The sequence below is a fragment of the Lutra lutra genome, chromosome 7 (genome assembly GCF_902655055.1).
Source record: "Lutra lutra chromosome 7, mLutLut1.2, whole genome shotgun sequence".
Taxonomy (NCBI): Eukaryota; Metazoa; Chordata; class Mammalia; order Carnivora; family Mustelidae; genus Lutra; species Lutra lutra.
The window spans coordinates 59836989-59852650 of NC_062284.1; positions in this window are offsets into that span (position 1 = coordinate 59836989).

The window sequence follows — 15662 nt, forward strand, 5'->3', positions numbered from 1 at the left end:
GGTAAACAGGTCTCAGCTTAGCCTCCTCCTCTAGGCCAGGCCCTGCGGTGGCAATAAGGCAGCCATGTTGGGAAGGGGGGAAGCCTTGCCAGACACCATCTGTTCTGAATGGGTGGTGAGTGGGCACTGAGTACTGCAAGGAAAGCTAAGTGGGCACTCGACAGACAGTAATTGTCCCAACCTTTCTTCCAAGCAGTTATATAACATGGGCAAAATGGATGTCATTTTCCTTATCTATGAAATGGAAAGGAGAGGCGGTCCCTACTACCTGTGAAAAATCTTGGTCTTTTCTTCTCTTTCTGACGTCCAGTCTCAGCCTCCCCACCACTCAGTCAAGGCTTAATTCTTCTCAGGCCTTCACTTTATATTCATCACACTCCTGCTGTCAGGATAGCTGGGACCCAGAGTCAAGGTCTACCACCACACCCCCAACCCCGACCCCAAGTGCTCCTTGCACTGTCCTATGCTGCTCTAATCTCAAGCAACCAAGGGGGTTAGGCATGCCCTCCCTTGAGCATTGAAGTGAACCTCAAGCATGAGTAAGGAGAGGAAACTTCCCACAGGCAGTGAGGAAGACTCTAGCAGGAACAAGTGACAAAGCTACAGACTGACATGGAGAGCCTCCTCAGGACCTCTAAGAGGGAACAAAACCAGCAACCATGGCTCAGGGATGAGCAGTTCACAATCTAGCAGCTCTGAGAGCCTGGGGCCGGGCCCAGGGAACCAGCCAGCACAAGGTCTTGGCCAGGGGCTTGATTTGAAGCCAGACTAGGTTGTGGGGAAGTTGGATTCTCATTCAGGTCTCCCAACAGCCAGTAGGTGATCCTACCTGATCCACTGGGCAGGGATAGTAATAACAACCTTGCTTATCTCACCTGTTGGAAACATGAGATCATAAATGCCAACACTCACTGGACTCTCAGCACATGTCAGACACTAAGTAATCCTCACAACAACCCTCTAAATTCAGCTCTCCTATGGTGTCCCTAATACAGAGGTGCAGAACGTCTAGGTAACTTGCCTAAAGTCCCATGTCCAGTAAGTGACAGAGCCAGAATCTCAACTTCTAAACCACACCTTAGAGACTTCTTGTCATTTAGGTCCCTCAACAACATGTGAAGTAGGTACTAGTGTCCATTTTACAAATAAAGAAAAAAGGGCTCAGAGGGGTTGAGTTATTTGCCCATGGATCACTGGGCTGACTGATGGCAGAATCAGGATCTGAACCCAGGCCCAACTCCAAAACTGATTCTCGTCTCACTGGGCCATTGCATCCCCATCGTCCACGCCAGGATGAGTGTTCGGGCTGCCCCGCATGAGGCCCCCGCTGTGAAAACAGGAGAAGAAATGACTGTCTAACTCTGGGCAGGTTCTGCAGGTTGGTGGGAGGGCAGGATGCTGCTGGGCAGAGGTTTGCAGGAAGTATTTTGCTGAGATACAGCTCTATCACTCCGGAACTCTGGCAGCAGGTTTCTACCCCTCCTGGAACTCACCCAGAAGAGGGGATTTTCTGATGCATGGAAGAGTGAGACCAGCCCATGACTCTGTCTTCTGGAAGAGCTAGGCTGGGTGGGTGGCTGTTTACGTTCCAGCTTCTTTAGAGAATCCCTGGAGACTTCATGGGAGGCTTAGCCTCACCCTTTCTCAGGTTGGATACTTGAGGCACGGAAAGATAGATTCCTTTAATAAGCCTTTTTCTTGGTGTCTTTGATGTGTGACACAAGGCGGGAAAGTGGGTCAAGGCAGGTCAGGCACAGGTAGGAGAAGTCACAGGTTAGGGGAGGAGTATGTGCTCCATAAATGCTAATTAGGCCCCACAAAGTGCTCAAGGAAGACTTTGGGGAGCATGGAGATGGTGATCTACCCAGGCCATGAAGGGTATTTAGTTGGTGCGGACATGGGAGAGAGACTGAGAAAACAGCATGAGAAGCTGCCTGATACATTGGCAGGTGAGGAGATTAAACCATAACTCCGAGTTCCCAAGTCTTTTACCTCTGGGCACCTGGTGACACGCGGTAATCTACACTTCCTTCTAGAGGAACTAGACTTCTCTTAGGCCCAGGACTGCACTCTGCTCCACAATTCTTATCCCTGGCATGGGCTGCACCAGCCCAGAGGGAACACCTTTCACAAATCGCTACCAAGGCACCGGAGAGGCTGACAAGGTCCTGACCTGCTGAGCTGACTCATCCTAGCCATGGCAGTGACCACACTCAGGGTTTCAGGGCTGTCTGCAATTCTGGAACGTTCTCTAGCTACGCTGGCCAGCAGAGTAGCACCAGCTGGCTGTGGCTATCAAGAACTTGACATTCGACTAGTGAGACTAGTGTTTGAATTTGACATTTTATTTTATTTCAATTCATTTTAACAGCCACATGTGGTGAGTAGTTACTGTTTGGGGCAGTGTGGGTGCCCATTCCTGCCGGGTCATGGATGGTCGGCTCCCTAAGAGACTGACGGTGCCTGGGTTTTACTTATAGGCTTCTCCCCGGCACCTGCACAGGGCCTCGGACGTGATTGGCACTCTATTAATTAAAAGTTGCCAGATAAACCAGTGAGTGAATTCTGTTTCCCTCACTATGCCATAATCTCTTTAAGAACAGAGACTCTTTTCTGTGTGTGGGAAAAACGACATAACATAAAATTTTCCATCTTTACCATTTTTAACTGTATAGTTCAGTTGCATTAACTATATTCGAACTATTGTGTAACAAGAGATTGTATCATTTTGTATTCTCAGAACCCGCACAGTGCCTGGCACAGAATCTTCGTAAATATAGGCTGGAGGATGATGGAATGTCATGCTTTGGAGAGGGCCAGAAGGAAGGTTCCAGTACCACCTCCTGCCCTTCCCCCACACGTTTCCTGGGGTTTTGAGAGGAACCCTGAGGGAAAGCTCTTAAGGAATCCAGTTCCAAAGAAGTTTCGGGAGACAATCCATGGGGCTAGGGAATAAAATAAACTGTATTTTATTTTATTGATATATTTTTGTTTGCAAAATCTCAACGTTCAAACCACACAATAAATGGGTTGACAGTGGTACATGTACATGACTTATAAATATGCAAATATATGGGAGGGACACCTCTTTTTTTTTTTTAAGATTTTATTTATTTATTTGACAGAGAGAGACACAGCAAGAGAGGGAACACAAGCAGAGGGAGAGGGAGAAGCAGGCTTCCCACCAAGCAGGGAGCCTGATGTGGAGCTCGATCCCAAGACCCTGGGATCATGACTTGAGCCGAAGGCAGATACTTAACGACTAAGCCACCCAGGCACCCCGCGAGGGACACCTCTTAAAATTTTGCCAGTTCGTTAGAAACTACTTTGCTAGGACCCTGAGAGAGACAAATGTTTCTAACTTGGATGAACAGGGTCTCTCCCAGGCTTCAGCTGCTTTCTCCTCCCTTAGTTCAGGGAACCCTCAGTAGATGGTAATTATGAGTAGCAAGTTCAAGGTAGGAGCCTGAGGCAGGGAAGTTAGCTCTGCTAAGGGCCGTCTCAGGGCAGGAAGAACTGGAGTAGTGACCACAGGCACCTGCGTATTTAAATCATATTGGTTTTTGAGCTCACTCCTAGCAGAGAAATCAAAATGTAAGTTCTGGTCCTCAGGTAAACTTTCAGTCTTATTCATAACATTGGGGTATCATACCCCAGGAGTTGTGACTCAAGATAGTTGGAAGAGAATCCATTTTCTGATTCTCCATTTCCTGCTTTTTCCTAAAAGTGATCTTCCTGCAAAGGCACATAAGAGAAGGCATGCCTCCCCCTTCCATGCGAGTGGGGGGAACAGGGCTTTCCAAGAGAGAGCTGCATCTCTCACTCATTGTAACCCCATTGGAAGCACTGCATTGTGGAACAGGTATGAGACCTTGTGGGACTCTAAGGATGGGGTAACAAGTCTTTTTGCAAGTCACGTGGTTTCTAGTTATTTGCTTCCAACAAAATGAAAGGAGATGCTAATCGCCTTGTCAGCAGATCATTAAAAAAGATATGATAATAATATGAAGTATATAATTTGGAAGTTCAGAGAATCTAATGGCATTCTATAACAAAGCTCACTGGTTTCCATCTATTATGTATTTGTTTGTTTGCTTGTGTGAACAAGGTTTCTGTGTTTAAATCTCAGTGTTTTTTTTTTTTTAAGATTTTTTTTATTTATTTGACAGAGACAGAGATCACAAGCAGAGAGGCAGGCAGAGAGAGAGAGGAGGAAGCAGGTTCTCCGCTGAGCAGAGAGCCCGATGCGGGGCTCGATCCCAGAACCCTGAGATCATGACCTGAGGCAGCGGCTTAACCCGCTGAGCCACCCAGGCGCCCCGAATCTCAGTGTTTTAATCATGGGGATGAAATAGACATTGAAACTTTAGTCTAGCAATAAGAAGTTGTCATCCACATATATGCACACTAATGTGGATGAGAACCTTCCCTTTCCATCTCATTAAGAGTTGCACTTCTGATAAAAGTTTACTTTTTATGTTTAATAGGTGTCAAATTTGACAATTATTTACATTGTTCTCATCGATAGACTATTAGTCCTTGTAACAACTAAAATCAAAACAAAAATTGTTAATACAGCTTTACGAACAAAGGAAGTTTTAACTTAAACATTTTTATTGCTGTGTTACTCAGTAAAAGATTGTCAATCATAAAAAATATATTACCTGTGGAGAAAATCCGTGTAACAGAGTGGAATAGAAATACAAGCTCATGGAAGGAAGGGAACAATGTAAATTCCAGCTGTTAAAGAATTAGAACGTTTCTCCATTTCTTTAAATGGATAATGGAGGCTATCAAATGGCCATGATATTTAGATTCCACTGGATATTTCAAAGAGATTACAAATCTTTATTTTATAATATCAATATTGATTTTTCTTTGATTTTTCCTAATGGCTGTCATATAGATTACATAGGCAAACAGAAGGATGTGGAAGGTGAAAAAAAAACAGTGTTTATAAAATGCTAGAAAGCATATCCTTTAGAACTATTTAAACTTGGGATGAAAAGTTTAAATGCCAACTTAGAAAAGTAATGTTAAAAATTCTTGTACAGGATTCGAAAGCCATTTTTGGGGAGTTAAGGATTCCGTGTCTACTGCATGTGTCCCGCTCTGCTTTTACTGGGAATCTTTGATGTGGCTTTAAAAAAAAAAAACAAAAACCCACCCTCCCAGCGTGCCCTGCCCTGGGGCTCTGGATGCCGCCGTCCTGTCCACTCGGCCCACAGGGCTCCCCGGCTGGCCCCTCCCCACAAGCAGCCTGGAGCCCCACTCCCCCCTCCCTGCCGCCACCTCCTCCCAGCCTGGCCTGCTGTCCAGCCAGCCCGGAGTAAATAAACCACGTAAATAAACCACTGGGCAGGGACCCAGACAATGGGCCTTGGCGAGGAGTTAATGGGCTGGGCCTCTCGCGCTAGCCGAGTGTGACCGGAGCTGGCAGGGGGCCTGGCCTGGCGCCAGCATCCATTACGACTAGACGGAGCCAGGGCAGACTTGGCACGGGCGGGTCCCACAGCTGGCAGATTCAGTCACCCTGGCCATGAGGGCATGAGGCCTGCCCCTGGGGCCCGCTGCCACCCTCTGGCCTCACTCCCACTGCTGGTTACCGTCACTGCCAGTGGAGAAGGACCTCCGGTTGGGTCCCCAGACCCCTGGCCCTGACATTTGGTCCTCCCTGGGGGACTGTCCCTGATAGGGCCTCTTCCTGTTCTAGGCTGTTATGTGGCCTCACAGGCTAGGGGTAGAGAGTAGAGGGGGTGGGGCAGTGGCAAGGAATGAGGGAGGCTGCTAAGCTTGGCTGGTGTCTGTCAGCAGGAAGAGCAGGTGAGGCAGGCCTCATTTCTGGCCTTCAGATTGAGGTCCCAGTGGGCCTTTCTCTTCTTGTCCCTCCAAAACTCTTCAAGGCCACTGGGTCTAGACCACCTCAGCAGCGCCACCCTGAAGAGAGAGTGGAAAGGATTGTCAGAGGAGCCAACCTGAGGGCTCTCCTAAGTCTCTTTGCTAGGAAGCTGTTCCTGTTGGTGATAGAAACAGGGCCTGGCTGGGTAGAAAGGAAATTCTTGGCCTTTTTTAAGTTTACTTCTAGCTCCCAGACTCTCCTCAGACACTCTCCCCCGGGCAATGAAGTAGAGTAGCAGCGCATGTGTCTCCTCAAGTTGACCCCTCATCCTATTCTGAGAAGGTCCACGGTCTCACAGTGTTGCTGAGCCAAGGTTTCGCTGGTTTGGCCTGACATTAGGGGAGACAGATCCCTCCACTGGACAGAGTCTCCAAATCTTAGGGGATGGTCAGTGCATCTCTCCTCGGAGAGGTCCCGCTGAGGAGCAAAAACGTGTTTTTCTAGGACTAGATTTTTCACTTTTCCATGCACTCTGTTCTCAGAAGGAGTTTGCTATATGGAATAACTGCCCATCTGAGGGTGGGGAGACTATGGAGTCCACCAAGTGACACCAGCTCTAACCACACTGGAGAGTCAGGGTCTCCAAACCATGAGAGAAGACACAGTGACAAGTCACAAACAAAACTGGTCTGGACCAGGGATGAGAAATGTCCTGACATTTTGGACAAAAGGAGGAATGGGGGGAAGGAGAAGGATGAACTTTTTCTATATAAGAAATATGGTCTTTTGATGGAGAAATAAAAATACGCACCATTCTCTTTTTCCTCCACTGTGCTTACTTTTTAAGTGTCCTTTAAGGACCTACAAAAATCACTTAGGTCGTTTAGGAACATAAAATGTGCTATGCATAACTTGGCTCATAAAATTGTCACCTTTGTTATATGGACTTAGAGATGTGAAGGCCTGTTAAAAAGTTAAAAACGTGTTGTTAATGGAGAGTCTTTATTTTTCCCCATATTTTTTAAAACCGAAAGACTCCTGAGGGAGTGTGACTTTCCCCTCACTCCTGGCCTTCACTTCTACAGCCTGGACTCATCTTTTTGGTGCCCATTTACACAGGAGCTTGCAGGATTTCCACTCTGGACACCTCACACTTGGGGCTGGCTTCATGGGGACCCCACTGGAACCAGGTGCATAGGGACCTGAACTCACAAGGACCCTGCACTTGGTTTCATATCTGCTGTTGACACCTTTAAATTCTTCATAATTTGGGGGTACCTGGGTGGCTCAGTTGGTTGGGTGTCTGCCTTCAGCTCATATCACGGTCCTGGGGTCCAGAGATTGAGCCCCGCATCTGGCTTCCTGCTCAGAGGGGAGCCTACTTCTCCCTCTCCCACTCCCCCTGCTTGTTCTGTCAAATAAATAAATGAAATCTTTAAAAAAAAAAAAAAGTCTTCATCATTGAAGAATTGGTGCTGCATTTGCATTTTGTGCTATGTCCCACAAATGACTTAGAGCGTTAGGCTCACACCTCTCACCCCTCCAATCCCCCTTGCCTAGGCCAATGATGACCTTCCCAGTCCCAGTCCCTCTGGGTCATTACTGGGACTCACTGGCACAGTCTCTCCAGGACCCAGGATGGCCCTTGTCCTTGCTTAACTCCCCTTTCTCTCTGCAGACGCCTGTGTTCCTCACCTGGTCCTTGCCTGATCTTCCCTGGTTCCCTGGGGGCGGGGGTGGGGGGTTAACTCATCAGCCTCTACTTTGCTTTGCATGCATCTTTGCTCTGGCTCTGGGGACTGTGGGGGAGTCTCCAAAAACACCACTGAGCCTGTTTCCAGTGTGGGGTCGGTAGGAACAGCCAGGTTTGGGCCTCACTGCAGCTGGTGTTCCCTTCCAGAAGCTGTACCTCATGCAGAGCGGGAAACCTTCAAAGGAGCCATGCCTTCCGGGTTGCTCCCTTGCATCCTGATCCAGTCTGATGGTGTTTTTGCAATTTTCCCGTCAGCTTGGTGGGAGAAGTTCAAAGAGACTCTGTCTTCCTTTCTGGCTTCCTTTCCAGACAGAGCAGCTTTCTCTCGTCTGCTCCCCTACCCCACCTCTCTCGAGGAAATTGGTGTCTTTCCTTTTCCCTCCCCCACCCCCAGCCAAAAAAAGTTCCTGAGAGTTGTCCTGAAAACAGGTGGGGGGAGTATCTGAAGTATGAAGCAGATCAGAAATCAGTCAAGCCCTAGCTGTGGCATCTCTTTGCCAATGCCCTGCGTGAAGTTAGACTCTCAGAGGCTTTTCCAAGGGAGAAGCTCAGAAAGGGAGGGACTGGAAGAATGTTAGCATCTCTCGTTAGAGCATCTGCAAGTGGCCAGTTCTGAGAGAAAGTGACAGATTTTTCACAACTTGCTTCCGGGTACACTTCCTGGCGGCCAGTGACCAAGTGGAACTTGCTCACCTTCCTGTGGGTGAAGCTTAGAAGCCGAGGCTCTTCCCCGGGAAGAACCTTGGATCCCAGGGGTCTTGGAAGAAGTCTTCAAGCTGAGAATGTGGGGCAGTCCCTCGTGGCCCAAATCAGGAGTTTTCCAGTTCTCCCAAGGCATTAGCGCTGCTCCACACTGTCCTCAGTCAACTCTAACTACCCTAGAAAACCTAGTGCAGGGCCCAGGACAGTGCACAGTCACAGGTAACATGATCCCTTTGTCCCTGCTCTCCCTCTTTCCTCTCTATTAAAATGAGTCAACAAGACCTGGGATTGGGGTGTGTGGCTAGAAGTACCAGGCCAGACACAACCACCTACTTCAGCAGTGCCTGGCAGGCCCAAGGATGAACTCTGAGCTCCAAATCTTCCTTTCAAGATCAGCACTGAAGCAGCCAAAGACAGAATGTGCACCATCCCTGGATCTGGGGATAGGACTAAATAAGTGAAACCATACAGGAGACAAGGTGAACTGTAGGCCCAGAGCCAGCAGGAACACGCTCTGAAAATCGAAATCCCAAAGGATTGGGAGGGGGATGGTTTCCAGGGAGGTCCCAAAGCATAAGCCCTGTAGAGAAGGCTCAAATGGCAGAGGGATATCTGCTCAGCTTCTGGAGAAAGGGGGAAGGCACCCTGGAGCAGGAGAAGGACAGAGCTGCAAATGAGAGCAGTCAGCAAAAATTACTTCTTGTCCCGCAAAAGGGAAGAGGAGTCAGGATGGAAATTTCCACTAAGCAAGACTGTCAAGACACTGGGTAAAAGTGGAAGGGGAAAGATGTTCACAGGGCAGGAATTCACACCATCGGAATCAAAGTGATTCACTTTGAGCTTAGTGATAGGAGAAGGAAGGGAATCAAGTAAGTGGTGAAACTGTGACCACATTAGTCAATCGCGTGACCTAAAAGTGTGTGGGACTTTCCTTGCAGAATTAATACACACGGACTTGGTAGGCCCTTTGTGGCCAGAGATAGTTAGTTGAGCAACAACGTTGTGCCCTTCCATAGCGTGTGAATGACGCTGGGGAGTGTCCACCCAGCCAGGGACTCTATTCCCCAGGTCCCCTTACAGTAAGCACAGTCCCGTGTGACAAGGACTCACTCATGGAAAATGAATGCGGGTGGTGTGTATCATTTCCAAGCAGACGTGCTTTCTCCACCCTCTTTTCCCCCCATTTGTAATGACTTTGAAGGTATGTGCTAAAGTTGGCCAAGTGACAAATTAGAAGGAACCTGGGTCCCTGAATCACCATGTTGAAGGCCACTCCACCAAACATTCACATTAGACAGATGTGTGAGTGAGAAAACTTTTTTGTGTTAAACTTTTGAGATTTGGATGGGGTGGGCCGGTTCTAATATACTAGTTATCATTCCTTCCATCTCCAACCCAGAAATTGAACTTCTAGGAAGGTTTCCTTAAAAAAAAAAAAAAATCAGAGATGCAAAGATTTATCGAACCTAAGAACAAGGAGCAAAACCTTAAATGGCTATGATCACTGTGAATGTTGCACAGGCCTCAGAAATATGGGGATGGGCAGTGGCCCAGGCAGAGGGAGAATAGATTGGGCAATTGCACAGTAGTGCAAATATTCATTGCTGTGGTGGGAAGAAGGAAGAACAGCAGTCGAGAAGAAAAGCAAAAAACGGATCGGTAAGTCCTGTGTTTAAAAAGTGTATAAACCGAACCATCTGTACAAACATTCTGGCAGAGTTTGGTAAATAGATCCTGGCATGGAAATACTTTGTTAATTGAGATTGAGGGTAATCGGCACTTTTCCCTAAGAAATCCTTCAACATATGATTAAATTGCCATGGTCTCTTTTACCTTTTCTATCTAGATTTCTCCAGGCCTAGTACCCTAACATGAGCGTTAGGGTACTGGGACTAACATCTGAAGCCTTTTTTCCTTCTTTCCGCAATTGATCCTTCTGGCCATCCCATCTGGCCCCAGGTGGTCATACTGGTGTAGTAAGTACTAGTACTGGAAGTTATGTTTAAAATATACTATATTTGGGGCACCTGGGTGGCTCAGTGGGTTAAAGCCTCTGCCTTCGGCTCAGGTCATGATCCCAGGGCCCTGGAATCGAGCCCTGCATCGGGCTCTCCACTCAGCAGGGAGCCTGCTTCCTCCTCTCTCTCTGCCTGCCTCTCTACTTGTGACCTCTCTCTCTGTCAAATAAATAAAAAATATCTTTAAAAATAAATAAATAAATAAATAAATAAAATATACTATATTTGGGGATGCCTGGGTGGCTCAGTGGGTTAAAGCCTCTGCCTTTGGCTCAGGTCATGACCCATGATCAGGGTCCTGGGATCGAGCCCCACATCAGGCTCTCTGCTCTGCAGAGAGCCTGCTTCCTCCTCTCTCTCCCTGCCTGCCTCTCTGCCTACTTGTGATTTCTGTCTGTCAAATAAATAAATAAAATAAACAAAAATAAATAAAATATACTATATTTATATTTTGTTTATGTGTTCAAATTACTTTCACTATTTTGCAGAATTTGAATCCCTATTTCACAATTAGTGTCTTTTGGACTGGCGACTCTCACATAGGCCAGAGTTGATTTTCAAGGTGTTTTTGATTTTGTTTTGTTTTGTTTTGTTTTGTTTTAAATAGTGATCTCCAGTATGGGGAGGGAAAAAAAAAGAGAGAGAGAAAGAAGGGCGCCTGGGTGGCTCAGGGGGTTAAAGCCTCTGCCTTTGGCTCAGGTCATGATCCTGGGGTCCTGGGATCGAGCCCCACATCAGGATCTTTGCTAGGCAGGGAGCCTGCTTCCTCCTCTCTCTGCCGGCCTCTTTGCCTATTTGTGATTTCTGTCTGTCAAATAAATAAATAAAATCTTAAAAAAAAAGAGAGAGAGAAAGAAAAGAAAAAACTGTCCTCTCTGGTAGCTATGTTAGTGGGGATAGGGCAGCATATCCTGCAGTAATACAGTAACTCTAAAGTTCCAGTGAACACAAAAAAGTTATATTTCTCTCTTATGTGGGGTGTTCATTCCAGGTTGGCCAAGGGCTCTACTCCACATAGTCCTCAGAGACCTGAGGTGACAGTTGACACCATGCTGTAGCTGTCCTATCTGGAGCAAGGTGCCTCCCCAATCACAGAACACGGAAAGAGAGAGTAAAGAATGGCACAAGGGCATTTTCTGCCCCTGCCTGGAGGCGACACACATCATTTCTGCTTTTATTTCATTGCTCTTTCGTATTTTATTGTCACATGGCCCATCTACTATGCAGGACCACATATAATGTTTCACAAGCACCACTGTTTCTGCCATAGCTATGTCTTCTCTCATCTCATCATCTCCTCCTGCCCAGTTTGCTACTTATCTTTATGTATATACCATAATCTAACTTTCCAAGAGGGCACTAGGAAGGACAGAGGTAGCAAATGTGTACTGTTAGTTCCTCTTCCCATGCCCAGCAGACATTGTTCATTAGTAGTGGTGCTCTTTTCTGCTAAGCCTAGATAGAGCATCAGAATCCTTCTTAACACTGCTGGCTGCCAGTTTCTCACTCCAGATGATACTCATTTGCCATTCCCTGCCTAGAGAATTTCATTGACCCCGAGGATGAGGACGAGGACGAGGACGAGGACGAGGATGAGGACGAGGCCGTGGAACTGGCTTGCTCGGCCCCACCCCCGCTCCCTAATCTGGAGTCTCCAATGTTACCAGCATTTTTGGGCTCTGGTGTTTTCCCTTCAACTTCTACCACTTTGATCGGGGATAAGAACAATCAAAGGAAACTTGACTTCCTTCACAACTCACGCGGGCTACCACATAGACTGAAAGAAAAGGAATCTTCAGGGGAAAACAGAAAAGCAAGTTCTTCTGACCCAAAACTTTGAAGTGGATCAGTCCAGACCTCCTCTCCAGAGCCTCCAGAGCTTCACAGGTTACTCCTCAAAATCAAGGAAGGAAATCTTTCTTTCATATCTCCAGTGACACGGAACAAAGAGAATATCCATCATAAAAATATCTTCCGTAAGGGTTAAACAAAGTAGGATCTCAATGAGAAAATCTGGATGGTTTTCCGCCTCAGCCGTGAAAACCCTGCTAACCATTTTCTGTTTATTTCGAGCTTTATCCTGCGCCGGCTTCTCCCTCCTTCTCCCCCGCCCCAGGTCTCTGGTAAGAGACACTCTAGAAAACAGAGGAGTTGGGGTGGGCTGCTGGCTTTCTCTCTCTCTCTACCTCTCTCTCTCTCTCTCTCTCTCTCTTTTTTTTTTTTTTCCTGTAAGTCATTTCCCAAAACTTCTTAAAGACCTCACGTTATACAAAGTGAAGATTTGCTTTCTCACACCAATAGCCGAGAAGTTTCTCCTGACAGAAGTTTTCCCTACTGTTGCTCTTTGCCATTGGCTCAGCAGACGTAAACAGGGTCATCTGGGGCCAAAGAGGGTGGGTGTTTAGTTTTAAAGCTCTGGGGTTAAGAGTGAAAGCATGTGACTCCAGCCTGGCCCGAAACAGAGAAGCCTTTGTGCGCAGGGAGCCAGCGACTGGCAGTCCCGAGGCGACACACAGGGGGAGCGGGAAGGAGCGCTGACACAGGTTTCAAGGGTCTGAGAGGAGACCACTGGAGAGAGGCTACCTCTTTGTGTCAGGCTCCCAGGAGGCTCCCAGTGAGGGGAGCTTCTGGCTGGGGCTCATGGTGGAGCAAAGAACTTCAAAATAAATAAATAAATAAAATTTTTTTTAAAATAGAGCTGCCGGGGTTTGCAAAGGGACACATGTGCTCCTGGGCCAGTGCTGGGAGGAGGCAGGCAGGAGAGACTGGAAGCAAGAGCAGTGTCCGAGGGGGAGTTTATTGGACAGAACTTCCTTGAACTCCCAACATCTAAACACTGCAGGCTGTTTCTGTGTCAGTGCTCCCTGAAGCCCCTCCCCTTCTCATCCCAGATTGTGGGGGTGGGCGGTAAGCAGGAGAAAAGACCAGAGCAGCCTAGACCACATCTACCCCTCATGGCCCCTGTTCAGGAAAGGGAGGGTTGTGGCTGGCAGAGCAGTGCCAGAGGGAAGCTGGCAGGCTGCTGACTCAGCCCACCCCGGTTGCACCCTCAGGCACCCACAGCCGTTGGCAGCACCTTCACCACAGTGCTGGGGACCCACAGACGTTTGGGGAGCTTGAGCTCCGCTCATGGCCAACACTCAGTAAGGCGGGTAGTCCTCAGCCCTGTCCACCGGTCCACCGTGCTAAACTGCTCCCCACCCACCTGTCACAATGCGGGCATGGGGTGGGGGTGGGGGAGTTGTCCTTTCCCCAATCCCGCCCCCAAACTGCTGCTTTGAATCTCACTGAAGTGAGCAAGTTTCTCGAAAGTATGCAGAATCTGACTTCCAGACTTTGGCTGGGGGAGAAAAAGGAAACAAGGTTGATTTTACCACTCAAAGCCTGGGCCCACTGGGACTCCTCAGGGGAAGTTCAGAGATGAATATGGTGGCAGAGAGCCTATCTGGCTGAACATCCCATCGATACTTACCTCATTCCTCTGTTATTCTCCACTCCTTCCTTCTACAAAGCTTTCTGGGCATCTCTCAAATGTCAGGTTATTTGCTGGGTAGTGAGGATCTCCTGGGGAATGGGACAGACCAGTTCCTGCCCCTGGGAGGAAGCATGTGGTCTATCTAGATGTGCACAGAGCCATTCACATACCATTGCCCATTGGTGGTCAGGGCAATGAGTATGTGGTGATTGCCAGTGGTGAGAGGTGGTCCTGAGGGTGTGAGATCCAATCTTCCAGGTGGATTTCAGTTTCTCTAGTCAATGAAATGTCACTGGCTCTTCTCTGCATTTCAAGGAGGGATCTGAAGTTATGTATCTGGACTGGCAATAAACAGCAACACATGGAGATGGTACCAAGCCCTATGGCTCAGGCAAGGGGACCCTGGACCCAAGGCTTGATCTATCAGACTTGGGGGCTCACGGGTTTTTCTGTGGTCACTGTTTAAAGCAGCGCCCAGGCCACCTGAGCCTGTGTGTGTTTGTGTGTGTGTGTGTGTGTGTGTGTGTGTACATTGTCTATGAAGTTTGCACCCCGTGCTCAAGGGCACTTGACAAATGTAATGATGTGTTAGAAATGAGGTTGCCACCAGCCACTGAACCCTCTCCACTTCAAAGATAGAATCACTGAGCAGAACCCTGGGCTCACTCAGGTGAAAAACAAGAACCTTTTATCTGGGGTGCACAGAGCTCCCAGGCCTTTGCCCTTAATAGCTTCTGGGTCTCCCACAGCCACAGGCCATGTTCTCCTTCACCTTCAACGTCTGATTGCTTCCTACCAGCTCATTCAGCACGGACATCCGAGCCAGAAGCCCCTTTCTTCCCTGAGTTTATAGAAAGGCACCAGGCTCATCGGTCCCACTTCAAGGTAGATAAGCTAGACAGTGTGCAAAGATGGCTGTGGCCACAGATACCCTGTCTGGGCTGGGCTGGGGTGGTGGTCTCCCAAAGGCCAGACCGTGGTCACAGCTTTAGTCTCTGAGTGTGTTGACGATGGAGAAGGGTGCATCTCTGGAATCAAGAATGTGGCACAAGGAACACAAGTGCCTCCAGGAACTGTGCCACCCTCCTTCATGGTATAGGCGAGGATGAGCTGTGCAGGAGGGAGAGGTACCCTTGGGTATTACCCAAGAAATACCACTTCTTCTGGTATGAGCAAAGTCAGGGACAGAATGAGGAAAGGGCTGACTTTGGTTTCTAAGTTTTTGCCATACTCATTCTTTTGTTTTTCCTTTACAACGAAATTAGAGTTCCTAAACCTGGGGACCAAATGACAGATAAAGAGACTCAGTAAATTTCCTGGAATCCCAGATTCTTAGAAATTCTACATTCTGTGTCATCTCCCGAGGAGAAGATTCCTAGATGGTTTCCAGCAGAATCTCAAGAGTTCAAGACCCAACAGAGAAACTGCTGAATAAAAATGCTGGGTGGGTCATAGATATGCAGTCTGGTCCCACCCCAATTTATAGATGAGGAAGGACACCAAGGACCAAGAGAGGTGAAGTCAGGTCCTTGCCCAAAGTCATTGAGGCAGTTAGGGACAAGTCAGCTTAAAAACCTAGCCTCCGTAATCCTAATCAAGTAGGGTTTCCACTGCTTCATAGCAACTGGATTTCGTTTGAGACCTAATTTTGAGGGTAGGGATCATGTGGCCTGCTTCTTTTAAAGCTGTGCATGGGCTTGAAGTGGGATGTCACTCATGGTGAGGGCTTCAGGCAGTACCACGGACTCACTCAGCTGATCTCGTCTTCTCGAGTGAGCAGGGCTTGACCTGAGTTCAAATGCTAGTGACAGACCCACCTGCAGAGGAGAATGGAAGCCGAGGACTTTGAATGGCAGGAAAAGCAGCAGCTGGACA